Raw genomic sequence first — 16,673 nt, 5'->3', positions numbered from 1 at the left:
AACCCCTGACAGAGGAGTAAATCTGCAGATCAACACAAATCCTCCTGTTTCCTCCAGCAGCCGCGGTCAGCTTTCACCCAGCCGCCCGGCGCGTTCTGCGCTCCCGACTCCCGGCGAGCTTGAAACTGCGTTCGTGTTGGACTTTACGGTAAGAAAACGACGAGGGGTATTTAATCTGAATCTGAAGGGTTTTAACTGCAATAGTAAATGTGGTACATGTGTAGGAATGTTGTTTTTTTCAGTACGCTGGAGCGCGTAAAGGAACTGTGCGCTCCGGTGCGTTTGATACACCCACAAATACTCGCATGCAGCCAACACTTGAGATCGGGTTGTTTTCTCTAACGTGTTTTGTTCATATTTATCCATGCATTTCCATGTCTGGTCCATGCTGCTCATGATCAACAGAGGATGATGGAGCGCGTTGGCTGTGTTGGGAACCCGAGTGATCTGTAGGTTATCCATAATGTGGGTTAGTGGAACGAGCTGTAGGCAGTGATGAGATAGGGAGTTTTAGGAAAGGCTCTTTAGGGGGACTCACTGCAGATCTGCAAAGTGAGCAAGCGGAGGAGAGGAATGGCATGCATGCGGTCCTCTGGAGCGTAGGTGTCTTATAGAGGCACAACCAGAGACATAATTAGAACCAAAGTATTAGTGAAAAGTGCTTCTCAGTCTGTTTGACATAACTCTAGTTGTTGTTGAGATGTTCACGTTTTAAGATAAGTATTAACTGACCCATTTACATTATGAGTGTGGTTTAGGGACAAGCACGTTGTCAGCTCTTTTAATGAATCACTTTAATTAATAGTCAGTCTGGTAACTGCAACCATGTTCGTCATGGCATATTGTTGTGAAAAGTATATAATAGAAAACAGAATATCAGATCAGTATAATTTAGTACAAGTCAAATCTCACATGCATGAGTGAAATGGCATGTTATGGCTGCAGTTTGGAATATTTTTTTTTCTCATGGAGGCAACAATCGCTGATGATAAACTTGAGTACTGTGCTTTAGAGTTGGTTAGAACAATGTTTCCCTTTGAAAAGAAGAAAATCATCTCAAGGATTATATTTGGATTCTTATCTAACATTCCTCAAGATAAAGGCACTTTCTGTCAACATGTGCCGTTTTTGTACAAAACAGAAGTCTCAACAGATGCTTGATTCCTCCTGAAGTAGTTCAGATCTGTTTATGTATTCCAATTGTTTAAAAGGATTATTTGGAGTTTAATACAATTCAGTATCTGGAAGTCACTTACAGCTGATGTCTATGAGACAAAAGTACAATAGAGATTTATGTGAAGGCATTTTTGTGACAGAAATTTTCTGTGGTCTTCTGCATACTACATATGATGTTCGTAGTTTTACTTTTTTCTAGTTTATATTCTAGTTTTTAACCTAGATAGAATATAAAAAGATGCACTATTGGTTCCCTTCTAAGAGAAATCACAGAATCTATTTTAACTGGCAAGTGATTAATTTAATAATGTAGTAGTTTAAAATGTGTATGGGATACAGAGCATCCCTGTTGTGTTTTGTGTTCTCATCTGTGTTATTTCTTTTAGTATTCTCTTTGAAGCCTTTTTTTTTTTTTTTGCTTGTGTGTAACAGTAGGAGCTAATTTGTCCAAAACCATTGCAGTTTAGTGGGAGAAGCGATTATTTGTTGTGCGCTCGTTAGATCTGTCAGGGTCAGAAGAAAGGCCTGCTGCTTTGTGTAAAGTGCAGAGCAAAACGATCAGGAAGAGCAGGAATAAAGGCTCATTAGCAGGACTGAAGTTTGTTTGCTTTTGTATTTGAGAGAATTAAGCTGTCTAAATAACGTAAATGGGAATCTCGTACTCCAACAGAATTTATGGCAATGCACTGTTTAGCTGTGTCTGTGTTTCTCTTTAAAATTCTTAGTGTACAAAGCTTGCACTTAGTGTTTAATTGTGTATTAATAAGAGAATGATATAAAATGCGTCTTGACTTTGTTGGCTCTGAGTTTGTCTCCTGACGCACAGGAGAGAGCAGACGGAAGATCCAGCACATTGTTTGGGCATGTATTCATTTACTGGAACGCTCGGCTATTCTCGTATGTTCAAATGCAGGAAAGTGAAGAAAGGCAGACAGGCAACTTCCTGTGAGGCAAACCCAAAACCTCTTCGTACTCTCTCTTTCTTCCTCGGCCTCTCTCTCTTGTCTGGTTCTGTCATTTGGCTTTATTTATGTAAAACAATACAAATGTCCATTTTGCACTCCTTTTGCAGTTCCTTTACAAGCATTTTGTTACAGTGAAACACTGCATTCTGAGTTTTACTGTTAAGTCATTAACCATTTTATCTTTAAAAATAAATTGGGATGCCACAGTTTGCAAATAGAAAACCCTTAAGCCTTTGTTCTTGAGAAATGTATACATGTTTGAGCAAAGCATGGGGCTTTGAAAAAATGTTTAAATGTTTTTCATTTAATACAGACTTTGATTTTGGACTCAAAAAATTGGTTATATTAATCATTGAAATTATGATATTCACTTTATTATTTATATAGCACAATAAAAAATGTAATTTGTTTGTTCATTATTAGGATACTAAAGCTAAAAGGCACCAGTTTGTACCTTAGGGTTCTGCTCCAGTGACAGCGATAAGTCTATGTAAAAGTAAATGTAAATAATTTGAGGTATTATTCATGTCTGTGGTTTAAATAGGGCAGGAATTGTCAAAGCTTTATCCTTAGTGTAAAGGGTTTGTTTAAATCCCTAACCTTAAAGGGATTTCTCATTCAAAATTCTGTCATCATCTACTCACATCGTTCCAAACCAGTAAGACTTTCGGGACACAAATAAAGATATTTTGAATAAAATCTGAGAGCTTTCTGTCCCTCCATTGACAGACTATGCAACTACCACTTTGACCCTTCAAAAAGTTCATAAAGAGATTGTAAAACTAATTCATATAATTTGAGCGGTTTAGTCCAAATTTTCTGGAGACTCGATCGATTTATATGATGAACAGATTTAATTTAAAGGTGTCATGAACTGGCGTCTTTTCTTTTTTTTTATACTGTTGTCTGAGGTCAACTAATGATGTTCACGCATTTTTTTGCATTCAAAAACATCATAACTAATAAGTAATAGGCTATTTTCTACACTGGTTATGAGGCTGTCTTCTTAATGCTGGGTTTTGATGGGCGTGCCGCATTGGAGGATTGGATAAGATTTGCATATTTAATGAGCTTCAGGTCCGCTGTCATATCTATGCCCCAGGGTCAGTTCACATGAAGGGAGAGATTATTTTGAAAGCGACAACTGCAAAGATTATCTCGACCGCAGGGCTTGTAAACATATTTATCAAGCAAACACAATGATTTATTTCTCATCCACCCTTGCTTGATTGGAATATTATATCTGTATTACATGGCCCGCAGGATCAGTCGATATAAGCGCGAATACTTGCGAACACACACACACACACGTGCACAACCAGATCAAGAAATCATTTCTGCCGACGGGCGTACGTTTTGGTAGCACGTCTGGAAAACACACAGCCCCTGGACTACTATTACTACATATAAAAAATATGTTTTACTCACGTAAGTTTGTTGCACCATTCCTGTCGGATCCAATATAGAAGGCACAACATTGTGTCTGCAAATCCAGCATTTGAGACTCGTTTACAAGCGATTCCGCAGTGAAATGAAGCAAACACACAAACGTTCTTCCCTACGTGAGCTGGAACTTCATTAAAAATAAATGAAGTTTCACACGTTCCTAATATTATGATCCAAAGGAAGCTTATGCAGCGACTGTGTTCTTCCACAATATCTTTATTGCTGCTGGCTAGTGATCCGAACAGCTCCATGAGTTGGTGGGCGGGGCAACCGGATTAGACACGCTGTGGAGTCGTGTTTCATTGCACGATGGCGTAAGGATGAAGTACACCATCGTTTTCTGGACCTGGTGTCAATAAAAGCTTTTCTTTTGACTAAAAAGGACGTTTTCAGCTCTGAAACTTACAGGATAATCTTATATTACCATGACTTTTTATATATAAAAAGCTCGAGGGAAAGTAGATTTCTCAATTCATCACCCCTTTAAACATTTGTTTACATATAAACATTGATCTCTTCATTTGTGTTCTGAAGATGAACGGAAGTCTTACAGGTTTGGAACGACATGAGGGTGAGTGATTATTGACAGATTTTTATAACTAACCCTTTAACTAATAAACTTGTGAACAGTAGTAATACCGCCAGCCAGTGAAATATGAAGTACGAAGACTCTTCTGATAGACGCATCTGGTGCCCATCCACTCCTGCGACACTAGAAAGAGCTTCAGGAAATGGTTTGAGTTGTAATGGGTTTATGGAGGAGGGCGAGGACTGTGTGTTTGACAGGGCGTGGCAGCATCTGCTGAGCAGTCCCTGGGTTGCGTTCAACACGTGCTTGCCTACGAGATTCCTGTTACTCAGCTGTGCAAACACGACCTCACGGCTCTACCTGCTGCTCGTGTGTGTATATTCTCCACACGTCCCTCGCACCGAGGCCTGTGCTATGAGCCTGTCCTGACTTGCAAGTGGATAAGATGCACGCGTCCTATGTACCCGAGGACACACTCAGATTCTTGGAATATTTGAGGTGTGGATTCAGCAGTGATTTAAGCGGTTAGTGGGTGACTATGTAAATCTATGAGGACTGGTTTGTCTTTGTACTGTTATGATGGGAATCTGTAACCTGTTTGTCTCAAGTCTTTGAGAAGAACCGGTGTGAACACACACGTCCCAGAGGACAAGTTTATTGCTCCGAGGTTGCTTTTTTATAGCTTTCATTCTGGTTCATTCATGAACTTTCAGTTTTGTTATTCAGTTATTCATTCATCTTTCAGCGTGGTCTCAAATGTTTCTACTTAAATGACTTATGAGAAGTTATTTAAATTAAAGTCATATGTGAATAAGACATTCACTGACGTAATGTGGGTCGCAGCTCAGATCATTTGGTATTTGGCCAATCGGAGTTTGAGAAATCCTTGATATCTTTTGATCCTCTGTAGGAGATGGATGAGAATGAGTGTGTTTACATGCACAATATTTGACAATGTTGCGATTAAACTTGCATAAAACTAATGCGTTTAAGCTCATAATTGTAGTAAGCTTAGTTGCTTTAAACAATGAGATTAATCTCAATAAATAGACATGTAAAAACCTTAATCGCATTACTGCTCCGACTAAAGTGCACATGTTTTCGGACGTTCATGCATAATGTGTGTTGTTCACACAACTTCATGAATAAACTCTGAAATTATTTTTTAGCTCTATTCTGAATTGCTGAAATCTGTCAACGCAACTTGCTGTGCAGTGTTTGCTTTTTTATCTTCATCCAAAGATGGTGTGAAGAGCACAACATTTCTATACTTATCACGAAGCAGGTTTGCATTTGACTTAAGTGGGTTAAAACAGTGGCTAGTAACAACTACTGTGTGTGAGTTCATCATTTGTGCTATGCATTGGGGTATACACAGAGTGGCGGTAAAAATAACCACAATTCTTAGCGAATAATGAAAGAATAATGAAAATTGCATGTGAATGGGAATGAAGTGCTTGTATCATGTAAACATACTGCGATTAAGTCCTTACTCTGATTATTTTAAGAATCACATTATTGGTGCACATGTAAACGTAGTCATTGCTTGTGTCTTTTTCTCAAGCAGAAGTCTCCATTTACTCTCCATGCACTCTCATGGAGAAACAACTGAGATTTTAAAGGTATCCCAGTTCTCTCCGATAGCTTTCAAAAATAGCATTGTGCAGAATTGAACAGGAACAGGCGTGTGCGATTCTCTTGGGTTGCGTCTGGTGGAGAGCTGAATGGACAGGAAGCAGATCTGGATTGAATTTGAGCTGTCAGGGGAAGAGCCAATGATGTCATATCATTGCCAGCTGCCCAGAAATATGAGGGGCAATATGCATTTCCCAGCACATATCTTCACCCTTTTACTGCTTAATCACCCCAGCAAAAAGGCTTGAGTTGGTTGTAGGGCTTTTAACAGTTAAGGCTAATTCATCCAACAATTCATCTACTCACCATTATGTCGTTTTAAAACTGTGAGACATTCGTTCTTCAAAACACAAATATTTTTATGAAATCTAGATTTCTGTCCCTTCATTGACAGTTTACACACCTACCACTTTGACACTTCAAGCAATCCAAACAATCCATATGAACTGACCGTTTTAGTCCAAACTTTCTGAAGAGACACGATCGCTTTATTTTGACTTTAGGCTCACATATTCACATATTCACCTCATTGGTTCTTGTGGAAGCACAACATGCTGCATAAAGGCAGAATGAACCTCATTGATTTTTGTGGAAACTCAAACGTTCTGCGTAACAGAAGAATGAACCTCTTTGGTTCTCGCACGTCAAGCAAACATGCTTTAGCTTCCGTTTACCACAACTGATGTGTCCACTGATGAATGTTTATGAATAAAAGCCTAAATTCAATCAGTTCGTCATATAAAGTGATCGTCTCTTCAGAAAATTCTGACTAAACTGTTCAATTCATATGGATTAGATTGTAGATTAAGCTCTGTTTCCACTTAAATTACCTGGAACAATTTGTCCCAGGAACTTTTTCCCCTCAGACCTTTTGCTGTTTGCGTTTTGATCACAGTCGACCTTGAAGATTAGTCCGGCGACGTAGGACTGCGCACGGCTTTCCAATTCCCGCTGGATTTCGTCCTCCACATATGTGCAATAAAGCCTAAACCTCGTCGTTGGTCCATCTGTCATATTTTTTAAACTTTATTGTTGATTCAAATAGTAAACAACTCTTAGACTTTTACAAATTGTGATTCAAATAAAATGCTGCTTGAAGTCAAACAATCAGTATGTTCAGCACCCAAGTCCCACCCCCGAATGTTCCTGAACTTTGAAAAAGTAATACCTTGCGAGCAGGGCCGCTTTGAGGGGGACATATTTACCCGAAACTTCATTTAGACGCTGTTCCTTGTGGTTGAAACACACTGTGTAGTGTACCACCCCAAAGTCCCTGGTTTCTAGGGAACGTTCCTGTTGTTGAAACATGGCTATTGTAGATCACTGCTTCAGAAGTCTGTATGAAATAATTTTCATGAAGTCCATTTGTGTGTAAACAGTCGTTGCCTGAAAGGGCAGCAAGGCAATTATTCAGCAGCCTAAGCTTTCAGAATCGGCCATTATCTCTTTTGATCAATTTAATGCATCCTTGCTGATTAAAACTATTAATTTCTCTCACAAAAATATCTTACTGACTCAAACTAACTTTCTGTTTAATGGATTTAGCAAAATCTGGTTGGCACATTTCTACCATCACGTCGTGGGCTATAGCATCACCAGGATTGATTTCCTGATGAATCCGAGCAGGAAACAGTTTCTCAGGCCTGAGACATGTAACGTCTGTTTGTGAGTAGACAGAGTCTCACTGTGAGGATCAACACAGCCTTGATGACCTCTCTCAGAAGCCAAAGAGAGAGACAGAGCTGCAGGCTAGTTCACTTTTGAAATGTGATCGTAGGATGATCTCACGGCTTTGATGAAACGTCTGCTTCATTTGTGTGTGTGTCTGACTGTACATATTTGCCCCAGTTCCTCTGAGAGTAGTATTTGGATGAGGGACCATGTGTGAGTGCATGCAGGGTGGAGTGCACTATGACATCTCTCTGGTAATGTTTTTGTATTGTGAGAACCTGAAAGCAAATGTCACACGCCCCTCCCAGAGAGACTGTTGTTTTGGTGTGAACCCCCACAGTTCACACTAGCCTGTATGCTCACACACTAGTTTGTATGAACGTGCATGAGATTCCAGCGCAATAGCACATTCTGTTGACACTGCAGTCAAGATGTGAAATGATATTTAAAGAAATAGACCTTATTCAGAGCAGCACCATGTCTGAAAGCGAGGCTGTGAGGGATAGACTTGCCGTGTTTTTAATGGCATCCGCTGTAAAAAAATGTCCACAGCTCATGTTGTCTGGAGTGTTTGGTCTATTGACATTTCTGGAAAATATATTTTTGCAGTGTTTTCGTCAACAGAGCAATTCACAAAGTACAAGCTACTGAAGAGATGAATGTTTGTCACTCAAGATGGCTCTGCTTTGAATAAGAGGTCTATAGTTCACCAATAAATATATAGTCAAAATTTGCTTGCATGTCGTTCTAAACCTGTACGACTCTGGTACAAAAATAGAGTTAATGTTTTGAAATATGTCCAAATTGCTCTTTTCCTGTACAGCGGACATTGACCAGAGGCTGTCAAGCTAGAAAAAAGGGCAATAAAGCTCCATAAAAGCACCATAAAATAATAAAAGTAATCTACATTTACACTAGTATCAGTCAAAAGTTTTGGAACATTTTCAATTTATTGCTGTTTTTGAAAGAAGTCACTTTATACTCACTAAGGCTGCACTTATTTGATTAAAAATACTTAAAACGCAGTAAAATTGTGAAATATTATTTCATTTTTAAATAACTTTTTTTCTATTGGATTATATTTTAAAATGTAATTTATTCCTGTGATCAAAGCTGAATTTTCATCATCATTACTCCAGTCTTCAGTGTCACATGATCCTTCAGAAATCATTCTAATATGGTGATTTGTTGCTCAAGAAACATTTATTTTTTATTATCAGTGCTGAAAAGTGTGGGATAAAAATGCTTTCTTTTAAATAAATGAATACCTTTATTCATCAAGGAAGCATTAAATTGAATTGATCAAAAGTGATCTAAATACATTTTATAATGTTACAAAAGATTTCCATTTAAAAAAATGCTGTTCTTTTCAACTTCCTATTCATCAAAGTATCCTGGAAAAACTGTGTGTGTGTGTGTGTGTGTGTGTGTGTGTGTGTGTGTGTGTGTGTGTGTGTGTGTGTGTGTGTGTGTGTGTGTTTATATATACAGTATAATCCACCAGAAAAGATTTCTTTGAAGGTGATCCATTTGCAGGCAGCGCTTTTGATTTGCTTCTGTCAGTAAATTCTGGATTAATCCGCTCATGTGCTGAAACTGTTAGACAAATCACCCGCCCTCTGCACATCCCAGCCATTAAGTGACAGTTCAGCGGTGCTAAACATAAAGATTTGATGTCTTAATATAAATCATTCACATGTGGAATGTTTCTATGCCATACTTTGATGTGATTTAATTGCACTTTAACATCTAGCCGTGCACTAATGCAGCATGTGCTGGATTTGAATGCTAGAGCCAAGCACGGTCACGGCCATGCTTTTCCCAGCAAGCAAGCCGTAACTTAAATTAGAGCATTCTTTGTCTTTTTGCAGATTAGTCATGTATGTCAAGGTACAGTCACAGACAACATGCTGTACGGAGTAAAGGTGCCTCTCCTGAGTGGTTTAATTCCAGTCTCCTGGGTCTGTTTTTTGGCTCTCAGAGGCAGCGGGTTAGACGTGCCGCCACTGCTTTCAGCGTGTTATCATACAAGCATTGAGCTTCTAAAGCGCTGTAGCTTTCAGAGCGATACAAAGAAGTTTTGTTCTAGAGCATTGAGCGATACACTCAACGAGGTCTTCGTGAAAACCCTTTTTGCATCTGACTGCATGTTCTCAGTGTGTTTAGTCTGGGGAGGGAGAAAGAGCCATGTATCCCTAATACTTGCCCTAAGGCGGTTTTAATGTGATGTATTACATATGACTGTGTTCATATCTACTCTAATAACTCACAGTTCAAAGGACAACTCTTTCAGTGTTTCACCCTGTCAAAACCGCTAAGAGCAAAAAGCCTCTGTACTGACCCCAGGGCAAGTAAAAAGCATCTTACTTTTAGCTCCTTTTTGAAGTTAACATATATCAAAATCGACCCTGCTTGCTTTCTAAAGTGCTTCTGGTCTTTTTGTGCATGGTCTTGTCTGTGCATGTTATTTTAAAGTGTAATTGTTTGTCTTTGAAAGCATTCATTAAATTGTGTACATGCGCCACCTTTGACAACTTCCTCAATAGTAGCGTGGCCTTGCTAATTCAGCAGAACAGGGCTGTTTAAAGGGAACCTATTTTGCAAAATTCACTTTTACATGGTGTTTGAACATAACTGTGTACAGAACTGCCCTATAATGGTAAAAATCCACCAACTCCTTTTTTTTGTATCCCAATAAATCATGAGGAGTGTCTCAATATAAACCATTTGCAGTTTCTGTTGCACAAGCCTTGCCCATGACTTCTGATGGACTCCTCCCTATTAGCATAGACCCTGCCCTCAGTTAGCTGTACACAGTCCGCCATGTTAATTCTGGCAGTCCGCCAGAGCATTTAACAGCAGCATTAAGTAAGAAATGTATACTTATGAAAGCCACTGAAGTTATTCAGTCAAGAGCAGTGAGTGATTTTCTGTTTTTCTTTTGTTGTTTGATTCATATTATCAGCACAGCAGTAGGTACTGTATATTACACTGATGTCACTTCTAGTATACGCAATTTGTTTACTTGCTGTTTACATTCACAGACCAACTGTGTTTATGTGAACTGTGTGTTTTTGACATTATATTTAATGTATCTGATAGTTTAAGTGCAGTAAGAAGTGAAAGAAGTTAGTTTAATTCTATGGGATGCTCCATCTGTGTGCGTGCTTCGGATGTGTCGGTGATACCCATATTAAGTTTAGACTGATATGGCTTTAAACTGCATGCAGATAATAAACTTTTATCATGATGATGAAGAACTGCAATGTCACGTGTGTGTGTGTGTGTGTGTGTGTGTGTGTGTGTGTGTGTGTGTGTGAGCCTGTTTATGTGGTTTATGAGGACACAAATTTGTATAACTACATGGGTATTACACTGGTATTACACTATAAATGTGGTTTATGAGGACTTATCAAATGTCCTCATAATTCAAATGGCCTTTAAAACATACTAAATTATGTTTTTTTGAGAAAGTAAAAATGCAGAATGTTTCCTGTGATGGGTAGGTTTAGGGGTAGAAAATACAGTTTGTACGGTATAAAAACCATTACGCCTATGGAGAGTCCCTGTAAACCACATAGACCAACGTGTGTGTGTGTGTGTGTGTGTGTGTGTGTGTGTGTGTGTGTGTGTGTGTGTGTGTGTGTGTGTGTGTGTGTGTGTGTGTGTGTGTGTTTGCGATAGAAATATTAATAAATGTTTTGTTTTTTGGCAGCGTATCAGAGGCGTGAGCTGTAAAGGCTCCACCTTCTTTTGAATAGGGGGCAGGGAGCAGCCGCTCATTTTCCATGACCACTTTCAGTGGATAACTAAGCAATTTAATGGATAAATCTTAATCTAGTCTTTCCCTAGATTTCATTCTTGTTATTCGTAAAATAAGTTGTGCATGCAGTTATATGTTGACTTAATATGCAGCATGTATCATAATTACAGAGTTCTCAGTAGATTGTCTTGTAATTCATTGTGTGTTCACAAAAAATTGTCGTACCTCCAAGAGTAATGCTCTGAGCCATAATGGACTGGCATTGACCCGATCAGCTTACTTTCTCCTTCTGTCTATGAAGTCAAGCTGTGTGGGCATTCAGCCTTTAAACGATTAGTCATTTACATAGTTGTCGGAATTAGCAACTCTTGTGTCCTCCCTGAAGTGCTGTTTGTCTTCTCTATTGTGCTAATCGTTATCATAGCGGTTCAGTTTCAGAAAAATAACTTGGCTTTAACTTGTAAAACTGAAGTTTTTGAATTGTGCTGTTAAATAGTGATCAGACCGTTATGTTAATCATTTTGGGTTCTGCTGAATAGTTTAGCAATTATTTTGGATGTAGTTAATGGCTTGTATTTTTATATGAGGCTTGTGGTACAAACTTAACAGATTTTTGATTGATTGTGCAGCTTCTCAAGCTTATTCAGCTCAGTCTATTAGCCTGACAGGCGATACAATGGTCAGACATATTGAGAGGGGGATCAAGCAAGATCTAGTGACCAAGAACATCCTAGAAATGACATTGAAACCACCCAGAACTCCTTGGCCATTTCCAAAACTCACATTTAGTCTGATTTACTGTCTTGAATTGTGGCAATCATCAGTGTATTCAAGTACTTATTGGTAGCTTTTTTATATTTATACTCACAGTGATCGGCCTTCCTGAGAAAAACTTGTAAATGAGGTCAGAAAATGTGTTGTGTTAGCCTGACAAGCCAGATCCACATCAAGATGTTCGGTCTGGAAACTGGCAGGGCTCAATCCGAGGGGCGGGATAAACGGTTGTCTTTCAAACTCCCTCTGCATGCGATAGGATAGCGCTACAACCAACCAGAGCAACGAAGGTGAAGCGGAGCTAGGTGACAGATTAAACATTCGCCGTATCCGGTCGGCAAAACTGCGAACACATCTTCCCTTTTTAAGAATGACTTCAGTGCCGTTCTTTGTTCTTTTCTCAGAGAAAAGCTTAACTCCAAGTCTTCGAGTGTTGCGGTCAAAGCTGATTCGAAAGACCGCCGTTCGCCAGTTTCTGTGTTTACTAGGAACACGCAAGCGCAACTCGGCCTTCCTTATGTTAAGCCCCACCCACCGACTCTATACATGATGTGATTGGTCTGACCAGAGTTTGGTTTTTACAGCTCAAGTGTATTGAGAGTTGCTAGACGATACTCGCGCGCAGATTAGATTTGCTGCCGCTAGGGTGCGTCTAGATTTCTAGGCTAGTGTTATGTTGTATGTGAGAAAAATATAGCATGCTAAACACGCGTTCACTAAAAAGACAATGAGCAGTGCAATAAAGAACAAATCCTTAAGGCTTCAGGCTCAGTTCTTCACATTTTTTTATAGGATATGAAAAATGTTTCTCTCAGTGATGTGCAAACTGAGTGCAAAAACAAGCCAATCCCTCATCGGCCCGTCCTGCACGAGCCTCGGTGTGCTATGGGGAAATATAATCATAAATAATAATGATAATGTATTCAGTCTCTCTGTATCTTGGATGGGAAGATTGGGGCCTGCAAGATAATATATATATATATATATATATATATATATATATATATATATATATATATATATATATATATATATATATATATATATATATATATATATATATATATATATATATATATATATATATATATATATATATATATACCAAACATTTGAACACTGAAGCTGTAGCTGTAAGATTCCTAAGCATTGGTAACAGTATGCTTCTGCTGCTCAGCCGATATCTCTAAACATCTAAATATAAACATTTGTACAGTAAACATGATCCCTCCCTTCGGTATGATAATGACATGTGATTTTTCTGTGGGGATGTTTTTCCTCTTTCAGTTCTGGTTTACACTGAGAGATGGTGTTTCAAGTTTCTAAACTAAGGAAGCTGTGGGCTGCATCTTTTTTACTAATATTTTCATAGCAATGTGACCTTGTGCTGATTAATCGCCTACTGGCAATGGCCAATCTGTTGTGCTGATCTAGCCAGATTTGCATCCACATTTTTATGGGGATACTTTTTGGTTTTAAATTAAAAATGGATGGAAAACGCCAAGATGCAGATGAATTTCTAAAATATGCATAAACAACTTTCATTTGCAAATATTTGCACCAGTTTTCGTGGAAGTTTTCGCTACTATTTTCTTCTCTTGAACAAGGAAATAATTTAATTTGCTTATAAAATATTTCAATAATTTTTGACTTACATGTATGAATTTGGCAGGAAATTTTATATGAAGTAAGCTTTCTTTTCAGTTCATGCAATTCCTGGGAATCAAACCCATGACCTTGGCATTTCTAGCAACATGCTCAACATGTTTGAGAGTTGCAGGAATGTGTTTGCTGGAATTTTCTATAGAAAATTGCATTTGTGCATTTATCAAGTTCATAGCTAAAAAATGCAATCAAATTAGCTGTATTAAAGTGATTCCAGACCACCTAAGAGTTGTTGTTTCTGAAGAGCATCTGACTCAACTGTGTTACTCATGATCATGTTGGATTTGAGTCTAGATTTAGTGTGGGTCTAGACACAACAGTGAGCTAGTCAGCAGTCTGCCCTGTCCAAGGCTCTCAGGAGGGGGTTACATACTTTTAGTTGTCACATTTCCACAAATCCACCTCATTACCATCACATTTAGCAGGGGTTCTGCTTACCACTTAGTCACATAGCCTTATGGAACAGTTCCTACTGTTTTTCTTGAGTCATTGTGTGGTAATTCTCCTATCAATACAAGGGCTTTTTTGTTGCTGTTGGCAGGATTTGCTATTAAACTTGACCCTGCTATGCCTGTCATTTCCTGAAGCAAGATGGCTAGGAAAACCATAGGGTGTGTCTGCTCGGGCCCCCCTAAAGCACCCACCGTTACTTTTAAAAACAGTATGGGCGTAATTTTCAGCTCGCTATGAGCCAAACTAAATGAGCCCACACAAGCAGAGCTAGTCTTGCTTATTGTTCCTCGTCTCAGAGTTGAACTGATTGAAGTCGTGGCTGCTGTTAATTTCAGCACAATCTTGTTCCCCGGCGATCCTCTGCGAGATGAAACGCGGGGACCCAAGGGTGCGGCTGGCAGATCTTATTCCCATTGGGATAAAGAGGAATTTTTAGAATGACTTTCATTTGAATGAGCTCGAAATGGCATGACTCTGAAGTCGCGTGTAGAAGACTCAGTAGGGCGGCCTAGGGTTTCAGGGTTGAGGTTAATTATTTGAAAATACCAAAACACAAGTATACAACTTATTTCTGTCTTTCTTATAGTCTTGGTTGCCATGTAAAGATTCCCAAAGCATTGATGCTATGTGTTTTGAATCTCTCCGCAGAGAAATATAAGCTCAAACTCACCACAGAAGAAAGTGAAACCTCTTATCAGATAGAAGAACTTTAGAAAAGGTCCAGTTTCAGAGGGATTTGTGAAAAATGGTCAAGACGTTTATTGTAGATAATATAGGTAGGTATATAGATTATTTGATATTATCACTTTTAATGTTTTGCACCTTTTAAAGGCTTTGGGATGCTAAAAGAAAAGTCAAATAACTGACCTAACAACTAAAAAAAAGACTCTTCACTCTCATGTTCTCACTATTGAGAGCTCTAATAGATTAACTCAAGGGAGGGATACTTGCAGTAACTAAACTTGCTTTTGTTCAAATGTTAGTAATCCTGTTCCAGGGTTGTTTCATCTGCATGAAGTTTAGTCAAGCATCTGTTTATGCAGCAGATATCGATCTGGTCTAGGATACACACTCGGCATCTTAACTGGCACACAAAGTTTGTGTGGAGGGAAAGAATCATATTTTATTTGTGTTCTTAAGAAAACACCCCAGTTGGTGGTTGTAGTGATATTTTGAAGAAATTCTTAGTGATTTCATTCCTCTGTGCTTCAGTGAGCCAGACAAGTTCAAGATCAGTGCTCCATCTAGACTGCGTTTGCACACACCCCAACCACAAAGCATGGTTTTGAGGCATTTGTGGCTTAATGGTTAGATACTCGGATTTGTAACCCAAAGGTCACGGGTTCAATTCTCGGTACAGGCAGAAAATGTAGGTGAGGGGAAGTGAATGAACAGCGCTCTCTTCCACTCTCATTACCCTTGAGCAAGGCATCTAACCCCCAATCGCTCCTTGTGTGCTGCTGGTAAAATACTCTCTGGAAGGCTAAAATGCAGAGCACAATTACAGGTCCTTCTAAAAAAATTGCATATTGGGATAAAAGTTAATTATTTTCCATAATGTAATGATAGATATTAAACTTTCATATATTTTAGTTTCATTGCACACCAACTGAAATATTTCAGGCCTTTTATTGTTTTAATACTGATGATTTTGGCATACAGCTCATGAAAACTCAAAATTCAAGAATCTCAAAAAATTAGCATATTTCATCCGACCAATAAAACAAAAGTGTTTTTAATACAAAAAAAGTCAACCTTCAAATAATTATGTTCAGTTATGCACTCAATACTTGGCGAATCCTTTTGCAGAAATGACTGCTTCAATGCGGCATGGCATGGAGGCGATCAGCCTGTGGCACTGCTGAGGTGTTATGGAGGCCCAAGATGCTTCGATAGTGGCCTTAAGCTCATCCAGAGTGTTGGGTCTTGCGTCTCTCAACTTTCTCTTCACAATATCCCACAGATTCTCAGGTCAGGAGAGTTGGCAGGCCAATTGAGCACAGTAATACCATGGTCAGTAAACCGTTTACCAGTGGTTTTGGCACTTTGAGCAGGTGCCAGGTCGTGCTGCATCTCCATAAAGCTTTTCAGCAGATGGAAGCATGAAGTGCTCCAAAATCTCCTGATAGCTAGCTGCATTGACCCTGCCCTTGATAAAACACAGTGGACCAACACCAGCAGCTGACATGGCACCCCAGACCATCACTGACTGTGGGTACTTGACACTGGATTTCAGGCATTTTGGCATTTCCTTCTCCCCAGTCTTCCTCCAGACTCTGGCACCTTGATTTCCAAATGACATGCAAAATTTGCTTTCATCCGAAAAAAGTACTTTGGACCACTGAGCAACGGTCCAGTGCTGCTTCTCTGTATCCCAGGTCAGGCGCTTCTGCCGCTGTTTCTGGTTCAAAAGTGGCTTGACCTGGGGAATGCGGCACCTGTAGCTCTGGATTTTTCTACTCCAGACTCAGTCCACTGCTTCCGCAGGTCCCCCAAGGTCTGGAATTGGTCCTTCTCCACAATCTTCCTCAGGTTCCGGTCACCTCTTCTCGTTGTGCAGTGTTTTTTGTCACACTTTTTCCTTCCCACAGACTTC

General features: G+C 39.2%; 1 protein-coding gene across 2 annotated transcripts in view; it reads left to right on the top strand.

Moving 5' to 3' along the window:
- ptprea (protein tyrosine phosphatase receptor type Ea) overlaps positions 1 to 16,673 on the top strand; it is a 101,919-nt gene continuing 85,246 nt past the window's right edge. Inside the window, exon 1 of one of the 2 annotated variants that reach the window (XM_067430654.1) lies at positions 1 to 148. The gene's annotated coding sequence lies outside the window, so the exon portion shown is untranslated. The remainder of the gene's footprint in view (positions 149 to 16,673) is intronic. The other variant, XM_067430651.1, reaches the window with a different exon arrangement.

This window comes from Pseudorasbora parva, chromosome 21 (assembly GCF_024679245.1).
Source record: "Pseudorasbora parva isolate DD20220531a chromosome 21, ASM2467924v1, whole genome shotgun sequence".
In the NCBI taxonomy this organism is placed as follows: domain Eukaryota; kingdom Metazoa; phylum Chordata; class Actinopteri; order Cypriniformes; family Gobionidae; genus Pseudorasbora; species Pseudorasbora parva.
Note: the sequence above shows the minus strand (reverse complement) of the source record. Positions and strands in the feature narration are given on the sequence as shown.